Here is a 14,204-nt window from a genome sequence, read left to right on the forward strand (position 1 = left end):
AAACTCACCAAATTGCAATTAAGCTCAGTGCATTTTACTGTATGTAAATTTTGCCTGAATAGAAATAGTACGCCAAAAAATTAATAAGGCAATATTGAAACAAACAACAAACAAATGTATGAGGGCCCAAAATACATAGTATGGTGTAGGAAACCAGAATGTGCTACACCAAAATATGCCTCTTTAGTGTAAGATTTTGAGAAACAGCAGACACAGGAGAAGCTCTGAAAAAAGAGTAGAAGTTACCTTTTCGTAAGAGAATTTTACATCAATAAAGGAAATCTCCATGCGTAACGGTGTCTCCCTCTCTATACCATAAAGAGAAGTATGACTAAATCATTAGAGACTCATCAATGGAGAAGGCATTAACAAAAATCAGCATTAACAAAACCTTGCTTTTGTAACAGTACTTTTCCAGGGGTCCCGCTCCGGAACTCACCTCCCCTACATCCTTCTCTCTTGTTTCAGTTGGGAATAGTATTTAAACCCTGATTCTAAACCACTTCTTGGATATTTACTCATTTTTTCCTGGTTATCTCCCATGTATACATGAGGAATACATGTTAATAAACTTTTGTTTGTTCTTCTCTTGTTAATCAGCCAATGAACCCAAGATGGATAGAAGGAAGATATTTTTCCTTCCCTGTAATGGAAAACTGCAAGTAGTTCAGCAGCAGTGGAGCACAGCGTTTCAGCAGGGAAGCCACGGGGGTTGAGCCTGGAAAGGCAAGCAGTGTGAAACTAGAGGGAAAGTATTTTAATTTTCTGACTAGAGAAAACTGGAACCTGGGTTGAGGGGCAAGTTTTAGAAGTTAAAAGATGACTGAATAGCCAGAGACCTCTAGAAAGACTTAGAGACTTATTTCCTTAAGTGTATATATGGATGAAACTCCTTAGAGCCAATTCTTTACATTCCAAAGGATTATAAAAGACAATGCAATAAAAGGTTTCTCTCTCTCTCTCTCTCTCTCTCTCTCTCTCTCTCTCTCTCTCAAAGTCAGATGGAGGCAGTAATAAATAGCCTACCAACCAAGAAAAGCCCAGGACCAGAAGGAATTAACAGCTGAATTATACCAGAGGTAGAATGAGGAGCTGGTACTATTCTTTCTGAAACTATTCCAAACAATCGAAAAGGAGGAACCTCTCCCTAACTCATTTTATGAGGCCAGCATCATCCTGATACCAAAATCTGGCAGAGATACAACAAAGAAAGAAAACCTCAAGCCAGTATCCCTGATGAGCATCGATGCAAAAATCCTCAATAAAATACTGGCAAAACAAATGCAGCAGCACATCAAAAAGTTTATCCACCACAATCAAGTCGGCTTCACCCCTGGGATGCAAGGTTGGTTCAACATCCACAAATCAATAAATGTAATTCATCACATAAACAGAACTAAAGACAAAAACAACATGATTATCTTAATAGAGGCAGAAAAGGCCTTCAACAAAATTCAACATCCCTTCATATTAAAAACTCTCAATAAATTAAGTATTGATGGGACATATCTCAAAATAATAAGAGCCATTTATGACAAACCCACAGCCAACACCATAATAAATGGGCAAAAGCTGGAAGCATTCCCCTTCAAAACTGGCACAAGACAAGGATGCCCTCTCTCATCACTCCTATTCAACATAGTATAAGAAGTTCTGACCAGGACAATTAGGCAAGAGAAAGAAATAAAGGGTATTGAAATAGGAAAAAAAGGAAGTCAAACTGTATCTGTTTACAGACGACATGATCCTGTATCCAGAAAATGCAATCACCTCAGCCCAAAAGCTCCTTAAGCGGATAAACAACTTCAGTAAAGCCTCAGGATACAAAATCAATGTGCAAAAATCACAAGCATTCCTATAAACCAACAATAGACAAGCAGAGAGCCAAATCATGAATGAACCTCCACAATTGCTACAAAGAGAATAAAATACCTAGGAATACAGCTAACGAGGGATGTGAAGGACCTCTTCAAGGAGAGCTACAAACCACTGCTCAAGGAAATAAGAGAGGACACAAACAAATGAAAATATTCCATGCTCATAGACAGGAAGAATCAATATTGTGAAAATGGCCATACTACCCAAAGTAATTTATAGATTGAAAGCTATTCCCATTAAACTACCATTGACATTCTTCAGAGAATAAGAAAAAACTACTTTAAAATTCATATAGAACCAAAAAAGAGCCCACATAGCCAAGACACTCTTAAGCAAAAAGACAAAGGAGGCATCATGCTACCCAACTTCAAACTTCACAACAAGACTACAGTAACCAAAACAGCATGGTACTGGTACCAAAACAGACACATACAGCAATGGAACAGTATAGAAATCTCAGAAATAAGACCACACATCTACAACCATCTGATCTTCGACAAACCTGAGAAAAACAAGCAATGGGGAAAGGATTCCCTATTTAACAAATGGTGCTGGGAAAACTGGCTAGTTATATGCAGAAAATTGAAACTGGATCCCTTCCTTACACCTTATACAAAAATTAACTCAAGATGGATTAAAGGCTTAAATGTAAAACCCAAAATTATAAAAACCCTACAAGAAAATCTAGGCAATACCATTCAGGATATAGGCACAGGCAATGATTTCATGATGATTAAAACATCAAAAGCAATTGCAACCAAAGACAAAATTGACAAATGGGATCTAATTAAACTAAAGAGCTTCTGCAGAGCAAAGGAAACTATCATCAGAGTGAACAGACAACCTATAGAATGGGAGAAAATGTTTGCAATCAATCCATCTGACAAGGGTCTAATATCCAGAACCTACAAGGAACTTAAACAAATTTACAAGAAAAAAACAAATGACCCCACCAAAAAGTGGGCAAAGGACATGAACAGACACTTCTCAAAAGAAGACATTAATGCAGCAAACAAACAGGAAAAAAGCTCAATATCGTTAATCATTAGAGAAATGCAAAACCACAATGAGATACCATCTCATGCAAGTCAGAATGGTGATTATTAAAAAGTCAAGAAACAACAGTGCTGGTGATGCTGCAGAGAAACAGGAACACTTTTACACTGTTGGTGGGAATGTAAATTAGTTCAACCATTGTGGAAGAGTGTGGTGATTCCTCAGGGATCTAGAACCAGAAATGCAATTTGATCCACCAATCCCATTACCAGGTATATACCCAAAGGAATATGAATCATTCTATTATAAAAATAAATGCATGCATATGTTTATTGCAGCACTATTCACAATAGAAAAGACATGGAATCAACCCAAATGTCCATTAGTGATAGAGTGGATAAAGAAAATGTGGCACATATACACCATGGAATACTATGCAGCCATAAAAGAGGAATGAGGTCATGTGCTTTGTAGGACATGGATGGGGCCAGAAGCCATTACCCTCAGCAAACTAACATAGGAACAGAAAATCAAGCACTGTGTGTTCTCACTTATAAGTGGGAGCTAAACAAAAACAAACAAACAAACAAAAAGAAGTCAGAAAGGGCAGTCTGTAACCTATATATGACCCCAGATTCACAATTTCAGGATTTCTTTTTTTGCAGTGCATACTCTCCCATCCCCCAACATGCAGGGTTAATAACTTTCATCTCTGCCCCAGAAACCTCAGGCTTACCTTCAAGATAAACATAGATATTAAAAACTTTTCAAACAGGAGCCAAATCATGGGAGTTTTCTATACCATGCAAAAAGTGTCTAGATTAATGTTATTGCCATTGGAAAGCACTGCAGGATTCTAAACACAGAAAAAAGAGCATAATTGAGTATAGAAGGATCACTTTGGCAGCAATATGGAAAATAGATTCAAGGCAGTCAAGACTGAAGGCAGCAAGATGATTTAGAAGACAACTGCAATGGTCCAGGTAGGAGACGAGGATATAAACACTAGTAATGGAGGAAGAGCAGAGGGAACGGACATGAAGCAACGTTACAGAGGTTGGACTCTCAGGATTTTATACTCCTATGAGATGTATTATAGGAGTTCCATGATACACCACCAGTGTCTGATTGAATGCTATTAAAATGATCTGAGCAAAACACCTGAAGCATCAACTCCTGCATTTCACTGAACTACGCCATGTCTCTGTACTTGCTGGTTTATAATCCCCTTCCACTCATTTATCTGGAAAACTTGTATTTATCTTCCACTGGGAAGACGATGCTCCTTACCCCACAAGTAAACTAGGATCCTGATGTTGCTCATTCTCACAGCTAAGATATTACAGTACTTAGCTGTGTCTCCACTTCACCACTACCATCTTTGGATTGTGACTGTGCTTTCATATCTGGCCTTCTCACTAGGCTATGATCTCATGGGCAGACCATATCTTGTTCACTATTGCATCTCCAGCATATGGCAGGGGCCTGGCACAAAGTAGGAGCTCAATAAATAGTCATATTTATAAACAATCAAAAACCAGAACATGTTAACCTTCTACAGCACTCTAAGGACATTCTGTCCTCAGTAAATTCAAACAAATCATTTGATCATCTCTCTTTTACTTCTCATTTTTGATGTAATAAAATATAAGCCTTATAAGTCTTTAGTGAAAAATAAAGGATAAACCTGAAATATGTGAGTTTTTCAGAAAATGTGGCTGATCAATCTGTTGTTCCCCTAGAGAAACCTAAATTTGGTACCTGGAAACTCTAAAGATACCCAACAGAGAGATACCATCACCTTGATGCCACCACAGGGGCATTTGATGTTCCTGGTGCCTTTACTTTGGCATGGTAACATTAAATAATATAACAAAGGTAAAAGCACAGTAACACACACATACAAAGTACACAAACAATAACTGGAAATGTCTTCACCTTTCCCTCTCCAATCACATTTTTCATACTTTATTACTCTGCACTAATTTGTATTTACAAGTGAATCTAAGCAAACGTTGAAATTTTCACAGCCTCATGAAAGTCACAAACATGGCCTATTCCTCAAATTAATGGGCACTGAAATTCATGACACAATTTAAAATGTGCTTCTACTGCATAGAAAATAAAACCATGGCCAGAGAAAAAAAATGTTTCTTCCTCTTATCAGGAAAATAATGAATTATAAAATATACATTTGGTGCACATCTAGCCACTCTAACGATTTCAGTAAATAAAGAAAAAGATAAAAACTGTATGACAAAATATACAAAATGAATAGTTCTTTATTCTAAATATGGGAATGATTTAAAAAACATGAAGATTTTACCACCTATATCCAATTGCAGAAGTCGACAATGGCATTATATTTTTCCCTATTGAGCACCTGCCATTAGCTCTTAATAAAGATAGAAATATTGACCTTCATTCAGTGCTGAAGAGCTGGGCCCAGAATGGAAACTATTCAGAGAGTGGCACTGCATTCCAATGGTGTCTAGTGTTGAAACTTGAAACAAGCTTCAAGTCTGAAGCATAAATATGAGAGAAGCCATTGATCTACACTGCTGCTTTCTTCAAGTCCACAATAAGAATTTTATCAAAGCTCATATCCAACTAACAATAAGGCCAGCAAACCAGAACTGGCGGGGTGAGACTAGACTACATAATGGAATTCCAGTCGTACTTCACTCAGGATGAAAGGTGGCTTGAGAAATCTTGTTCCTAGAACAGAAAAATGCCTGAGAAAAGGGATTGTGGCAACAATGGCAAGAGAACATGTGCATGGGAAGGTTAATGTCAAAAGCCACTTGACATTATGGGGTACAGTTTAGATGTCCCATGACATAGATGTCCTCAACTCATAAAGAAACAACCAGTTTTCAGGGCCCAACATTTACTGAGCAACTACTGTGTGGTGCCAAGATCTATAAGAGAAGGGTCTGCTTGTCTTAGCTCACTTAAACTTTTGCCAATTCAACAATTCCTTATTATCTCGATGTTACAGATAAGGCAACTGAGGCCAGAGAGTTAAAAAGACTCAATTCACATGGGGAGAAAATATTAGCACTAAGATTTAACTCATCTTTTTCCTTCATGACCAATATTTAGCCACACCATTACAGCAGCATCACTACAAAATGTGAAGAAATACAAAGGGCCTTGCCTGGGCAATGGGTGAGGGAGTAGGCTCAGAGGCTGAGGAAAAGAAGGAGTGCCTGTAGTCACTGGAAAGAGGTGAGGGGTGCTCCCGGGGTGCTGATTGTTTTCTGCCTAAGTGTGTGCTTGTTACATGGGTTTGTTCACTTTGTAAAAATTAAACAAGCTGCATATATGTTATATATGCACTTTTCTATATACATGATATATGTACTTTTCTACAGCTGACCCTCAGTATCTGCAGGGAATTGGTTCCAGGACCCCTGCAGATACCAAAATCTACATATACTCAAGTCACACAGCCAGCCCTGCAGCACTGCACATATGAAAAGTCAACCCTCCATATCTGTGGGTTTTGCATCCCTCAAATACCGTACTTTTGATCTGCAATGCCTTTGGTTGCAGATGCAGAATCCCCCGATGAGAAAGAGACTAAAAGTACTTATTGGAAAAAATGTGGTACCTGTCTAGTTCAAACCTGCGTATTCAAGGATCAACTGTACATACAAAGTTAAGAAACTTGATCAGCAGTGGGCTTGCCAAGGGCCTCAGATTTGCTCCTTATCCCAGGCCAGCTCCTTGAGTCTCCCTTTCCTCTGTCTCTCACAGGTACTGGACTTAAACTGGCTTTCCTTTCCCCTTAAAGTAATCAAAACACACACATACTCAAAGGAGACTATAATTAGCCAAATCCTTACCAACGATTATAAAGTGAAACTAAATATTTTCCTAAATATAAACCTCGACATAGTCATATGGAGATGGCACAGCATGATGAAAATCACTGTGGATGAGAGAGAACTCATCTCTAATCTCACTACTGACTGGAGGCACTGAGCCTCCATTTACCCATAAATGAAGGGTTAAATTAGATAACCTTTAAGATCCATTTCCCACACATATTCTTTAGGATATATGTACAATCCTATTCAAAGCAACTTTGTTTATAATAGCAAAAAGTTGGGGAGAATGGCCCTTGATAGAAGAATGAATAATAAATTGTTGAATCATGCAAGGAAATATTCTATGGCAATAAGAATTATGGTTATACATATCCACTGGATGGATCTCAGAAGCATAAGTAAGAAAAGCAGGTCAGTGAACAAAATATATATTGTGGTGCCATTTATATACAGTTAAAAAGAAGCAAAATGAGGTCGGGCAAGGTGGTTCACACCTGTAATCCCAGCACTTTGGGAGGCCGAGCTGGGTGGATCATTTGAGGTCAGGAGTTCAAGCCCAGCCTGGCCAACATGGTGAAACCCCATCTCTACTGAAAATACAAAAATTAGTCGGGTGTGGTGGTAGGCACCTGTAGACCCACCTACTCAGGAGGCTGAGGAGGGAGAATCCCTTGAACCCAGGAGGTGGAGGTTGCAGTGAGCCAAGATTGTGCCACTGCACTCCAGCCTGGGTGACAGAGTGAGACCCTCTCTCAAAAAAAAAAAAAAGAGGCAAAATGAAATAGCATATTGTTTAGGGATACATGCATGTCTGGTAGAACTATAAAGAACACCAGCAAATGATAAATACAAAATTCAGGACACTGGTGATTTCTGAAGGCAGGTAATGGGTGGGGAGAGGAGATGGAGCAGAGCAGCATTTTCAACAGTATTGGTAGGTTGGTGAGTGCATAAGTATTTGTATGGTTATTATACTTCATAACTTACATATATGTTACATATAACCTTTTATGTATCAAAGAATCCATAATTTTTTTAAATATTACGTGTATTTTTCTAGGAAAATGTTGAGGATAAAGGAGTGAGTACAAAATCTTAAAGATACCAATAAATTGTTACTCTCATCTTTAATAACAGGGCTTGTTCTCAGTGGAGAAAATGCAGGAATATAATTTTTTTCTAGAGGAATTTGCTATCCTTGGCCTTGAGTCTTGGTGCAGCATACAATTGAAGCCAAAAATGAGCCAGATAAACATAATAGAAAACTCTTTATTCAGACCAAAAAAATGCAATTGAACTCTTTGTTGTTTTTTGTTTTGAGACAGAGTCTTGCTCTGTTGCCCAGGATGCAGTGCAGTGGCATGATCTTGGCTGACTGCAACCTCCACCTCCAGGGTTCAAGCGATTCTCCCACCTTAGCCTCCTGAGTAGCTGGGACTACAGGTGTGTGTCACCACACCCAGCTGATTTTTGTATTTTTAGTAGAGACGGGGTTTTGCCATGTTGGCCAGGCTGGTCTTACACTCCTGGCCTCAAGTGATCTGCCCACCTCAGCCTCCCAAAGTGTTGAGATTACAGGCATGAGCCACTGCACCCAGCCTATTCAACTCTTCTTTGGAAGTAGCTATTTATAGACTCATTCTACTAATGTTTATTTTACTCCAAACATGGTTGATTATTCAGGAGTGAGCACAACAAATCCCCTGCCCTCACAGAGCTTCTATCCCAGTGGGTGAGACTGACTATAAATCCATTACAAATTAAAAATCGAACAATTTCTGAGAGTAAACAGAAAATGAAACATTTATTTTATTGTGACTCTTCACATCTGGTCTCTGCTAATGAAACCACACATTTTCCTTATTATTTGTCTGCAGTTTGAAAAAAACCGAGTCTCTTGTTTTACTACAATAACAGTAACTTCTCTTCAAAAGTTACTGGTTTCTATGAACAAAAGGATCCAGAGAGGCCAAAGGAATGACGTGATGGTCTCCTTGGTGTGTCACTTTGACTGGGTTACAGTCCCTAGGTATTCAATCCAACACTAATCTAAGTGTTTCTGTGAAAATCATTTTGTAGATGTGATTAATGTCCAGAAGCAGTTTAAGGGATGTTATCCTAGATAATCTGAGTAGTCTTGATTCAATCAGTTAAAAGGCCTTAAAAGTGGAGCTGAGGACTCCTCAAAGAAGAAGAAATTCCACTTGTGGGCAGCGGCCTCAGCCACTGCCCTTCCTGTCACTGGCCCTATGGATTTCAAACTTGTCTAGCCATCCTTCACCACTATGAAAACCAATTCCTTGTGATCAACTTCCTGCTGGTTCTGCCTCTCTGGTTGAGCCTAATACAGATATATTTATGGTGCGTTGTTTTGGATTCCCACCACAAAAGATCCTGAGTCTAAACATACAATTGGTTCTATGTTTCCCCAGTAAATAAACAATGATTTGGGGGATGAGAGGTTGCAAGGTGAAAGATATCCACTGAGAACCTACTTAGGAGCCAGAGCTTCCACGTGCACTGTCTCATCTCATCCTTACCCAAACCCACGCAAAGTCACCTTTAGTATCCCCACTTCACTCACAAAGAGGTGAAAACTACAGAAATCCTGTAACTTGCAGAAGGTCACCTGATTACTAAGCAGCGAAAGCAGAGGTGGAATGTGGATCCATACAAGCCCAAAGGCAAAGCTCCCATGCTGCTTCCCTAGGAAGATAAATATTGTGTATTCTTGTCAGCTGATAATGTAAGGTTTGCAACTGAGACACTGTCATGGCACTGGAAAGTAAAGGCTAATTCAGCAAATAATCCAATTTAGCTACAGGATTGGGAAAAATCTGGAGAATAATCAAATTTTTCCTTAGGTATTGACAGAAACATAAAACAATTTTTACAACCGACCATTGAATTTCTCAGAGGGATGCTGAAATAGATGCCAGTGACCAAGAGGGTTCATTTAAATATCTCCATTATAGGATTTGGGATTTAATTTAAAGAAAAAAAAAAGGTTCACATCAAACAAAACAAATCAGGGCCTGAAATGTAGCTGTATGCCAATCTGCCATTTAATGGTTTTTCCGGAAATACTTCACAGTTACCTATCCTCGGAGCCTCTACCTTTAAGAAATTCACCTTGATTATTCTGTGTCTTTAAAGTGCTAAAACTGAACAGTCAAAATCCCAGTTCCATTTAAGCTTGCTTCCCTTGGAGCCTAGGGCAACCTGTTACTTAAATATAATAGATGAATTTCACTGTATTTCAATGATTTGGGTGACATTTCCTTGACATTCACAATATGTCTATAAATTTGAAGCACTACAGTTTTAACACAAAACGAATAAAATGATCAAAAGAATCCTCCGGTTACTGTCTACCCTTGGAGAGGGGAAAGCCAAACTGATTGCTATTCTCCGCATACATCAAGTTATACTCCAAAGCATGGGGAAAGCACTAATAAATTGTCTTTTCTCATTATATTTCAGTTTACTTTATGTTTTTTAATTGATGTAATTGCTCACTGTCTTCTAGAGTAACATATTAGAGAAAATCTTGGTTAAACCATTGAAACCCTCAATTTACCATCATTTGGTAACCAGAAATTGTTTTCTAAATGTTAAGGCTATAGAGAGGCAAATGACAACAATCTATATCAGGGTTCTTTTGTGTTTCTTCTCTTTTAATTTTTTTAGCACATTGTCTCCTGCACTAGAACATATAAACCCAATGTAAGAATATTCGAACATAAAAGGCCAGGCAGCACCCAACTCAGGGGAAATGGCTCTTTCCAGACCCTGGAAATTGAAGACCACGCTCTCTGGGGAAAATTCCCATCCTCTCTCAGGGCACACAGGTTTGCAGAGGCACTTTGTGGTCTAACCATGAATAAGGATATAAGGTGATCAGGATCACTGCTAATGCTTGAGTGGAGTGTACTTTGTACTAAACCCTGATGTAAGTACTTTAGGGATACTAAAAGAAACCCTTTGAGGTAGGTATTAATATTATCTCCATTTTACCAGGAGAAAATTGAGAAACAAATATATTTAGTTCTTACTCCAGATCATACAGCTAGCAAGCAGTAGAACCAGGATTCAATCCCAGGCAGTTTTGCTTTTCAGCAGAAGCTGTTTCTTCTCCCATTAGGTTACAGATTACTTGTAAATTCTGTATCATTTTAGCAGCAGCAGTACCCAACCCATATCAAATTTATGAGGATTAAATAATAGATTGAGAAAAAATTAAATATTATGTACCCTTGACAGGGCGATGGACAGAAGGTGCCTGAGAACAGAATAAACAGACCCATGTTAAGATCGAGAACAGGAAATAGCTAGTAACCACCAGCCATAGTCTTTCTCCTCTGCACAGACCCTAAAAAGAAAATTAAAAAAAAAAAAAACTACCTCCCCACCTTCAACAGAAACAGTTCAAAATCAAACCTAGCTTTCACACCATTAGGAAGAGCACTAAATTAATAGAATATGGTAACACATTTGTACAACTCTGTGGCAACAAAAACTCAAATAAAAGGAGTATTCTATTTAGCCACCTAATAACTAGACAATTTAGTTACCCAGAATTCTCAATTCCGTAAGCATTGCCGTGAAGCAAGGTTTTGACTAAATCTACATAGCTTCGGGATGTTTGGTATGACAGTCGCAGTGTTTGCCTTGGTTGTTGACATGCAGCGGCATCTATAGATTCCTTATGCCTTTCTGAGTCAATGTCACAATGTTATCTCGTCACTTTCACTTTGGGATTTTTATCTGCTACTTCAAGTTAAAGAGGAATGTGTGTTTTTAAAAATACATCCAGGACAACACTTCTATTTTGGAACTCTTCACTGGTTAAATAAAAAACCTTCCAACAGCTGCTAGATAGGAGAGGAATACCAATCATTTCAGAAGCTGAGAAATATGTGATGAGCTACCACTTCGGTTCTTGAAAAATAAGCCCATTCAAAGCTAGCTAGGACTGCGATACTCCAGACGAAATGCTAAACCTAGGCTGCATTTCTTGTCATTGGTAAGACTGAAAGTGTAGAGTGCCTCAAAATATGCAATTTTCCTTGAATGTTATTATGCAGTACCTGCATTTTTGAGGAAAAGATTTCTTCTTGCTTATAGTATCTGTAGTCTCATTTTTGGGCAATGCCTTCACAAGTTCCCTGATTACTACAAAGTTGTACCTGTGCAAGCTCTTTTACACAATGTACACGCCAGAGAAATCAGATATAGTGTTGAAATTCATCGTGCACAATCTGTGAAACAGGGGCTGTAAGACCACATCAGCACATGTTACAAGATACATTTCCATTGTTTTTTCATGTCCTTCTGAATTTATTTGACAGAATTTCAGAAGGGAAAATGTGTTTGCTGGAAGGCAGCTTGTCTTTACTTCTTGGAGTCAGCAAAGATGCTGAAAGCTTTTCAACTTTCTTTGCCATTATTTAAACCTCATCATCTCAGACATCTAGCCACACTGCATGCTGCAGTGGTGGGGACTCGTTCCTAAATCGCCCCTTGTCTCAACAGTTTCTGAAGCCACTTGTAGGCAGGTTTAGACATTTTGAAGTCACAGCTCATTTTAAAATACTTTTATACTAACACCCAAAAAAGAAGGTAAAAGCCTTTCTTCTTTTTTTAACCTAGCTCAGTATACCAGCCCAGGTTCTTAAACTCTCCTAAATATCAAATTTCTACTACTGCTTTCAAAAGTATAATTCCTAAGTTCTTCAGGGTCTTCAAGTTACAAATCTCTCTCTTTTATCTTGCCTTCAAGTAAACCTTCTTGAAATCAAAATGAACATTTGATGACTCTACTTCCTATCCTCCATTTTTGTCATTAACCCACTGTTATTCGACTTTTGTCATTCCAATAAAATTGTTCTTGCTCTCTTCTTGACCTGCAATGGCCTAACACACGGTCATTTTCTTTTTCTTTCTTTTTTTTTTTTTTTTCTTCTTTCTTTCTACACAGAATTTCTCTCTGTTACCAAGTTGGAGTGTAGTGGCGCCATCTTGGCTTACTACAACCTTCACCTCCTGGGTTCAAGCGATTCTCCTGCCTCAGCCTCCCTAGTAGCTGGGACTATAGGGGCATGCCACCACACCCAGCTAACTTTTGTATTTTTAGTAGAGATGGGGGTTTCACCATGTTGGCCAGGATGGTCTTGATATCTTGACCTTGTGATCCACCTGTCTCGGCCTCCCCAAGTGCTGGGATCACAGGCGTGAGCCACCCCCACGCCCGGCCTACACTGTCATTTTCAAACGTGGTCACTCAATAGGCTTTGATAGTGTTAACCAGTACCTCCTTCTTGAAATTATCTGCACATTTTTTTCCCTGAAACCACTTCTGATTTTCCTTGTATTTCTCCCAACATTCTTCAATTGTGTTTAATGAGTCCTCTCCTTACCACCTTAATTGCTGGGATTCTCTGGCTTGGCCTTTGCTCTTCTCCTCTGATTGGACACACTCATCCTGAGCAATCTTAGTCACATTTGTGCCTCTGAAAACTTCTTTACACTGATGATACCAAAATCTATCATCTCCAAACTGAATCTCTTTCCTGAACCTAAGCTTACTTTGCCCACTGCTTCATGGTAATCTCCACCCGAATGTTCCAACAAAATTCTAATTCAAGAGGCTGAAAACTGAACCCATTGTTCCCTTCCCCAAACCTGGCTTCTTCTCTTTGGATTAATGAAACAATGATACACAAAGTTAGAAAGCTGAGACTAACCCCCTGTTCCTCTCCTCAGTCCCAGGCTCCAGTTATTTCTCATCAAAATGACTACAATAAATTTGCAACTGGTAGCCTTGACCCTGCTATCACCCACCTTCTCCACCCTCCATTCTCCAACCTTTTGAAGTCAAGCCCTTTGAAGACCCCCAATGTCTATGGGTTAAAGTCCAAAATCCAAAGTAAGACATACAAGTCTTTTCAGAATTTCTGCTCCTGCCTACCTTTAAAAGTTGTATGTGCATATATCCTGGCCTCCTGGTTACTTCACATTTTTCTGCCTTTTCTTGACTGCTGTCTCCTAGTCTGTAGTGCTTCTTCTTATTACCCTGGAAAACGAACTCATTCTTCAAGAATCTAATCATAATCCCCAGCACTTCGAGAGGCAGAGGCTGAAAGATTTTTTGAGTCCAGGAGTTCAAGTCCAGCCTGGGCAACATGGTGAAATCCTGTCTCTACAAAAAATACAAAAATGAGCTGGGTATGGTGGTGCATGCCTGTAGTCCCAGATACTCAGGAGGCTGAGATGGGAGAATCACTTGAGCCAGGGAAGTCAAGGCTGCAGTAAGCCATGATTGTGCCACTACACTCCAGCCTGGGCAACAGAGTAAGACCCTGTTAAAAAAAAAAAAGAAAAATGTTACCATCTTTGAGAAACCTCTTATAATCTTTCAGGATAAGTTATGTGCTTCCTCTCATGCTCCTCAGCATCTTGTTTATTCCTCTGTTACAGCATTAATTACTTCGC

Source organism: Macaca nemestrina, chromosome 7, assembly GCF_043159975.1.
Source record: "Macaca nemestrina isolate mMacNem1 chromosome 7, mMacNem.hap1, whole genome shotgun sequence".
Lineage (NCBI taxonomy): Eukaryota > Metazoa > Chordata > Mammalia > Primates > Cercopithecidae > Macaca > Macaca nemestrina.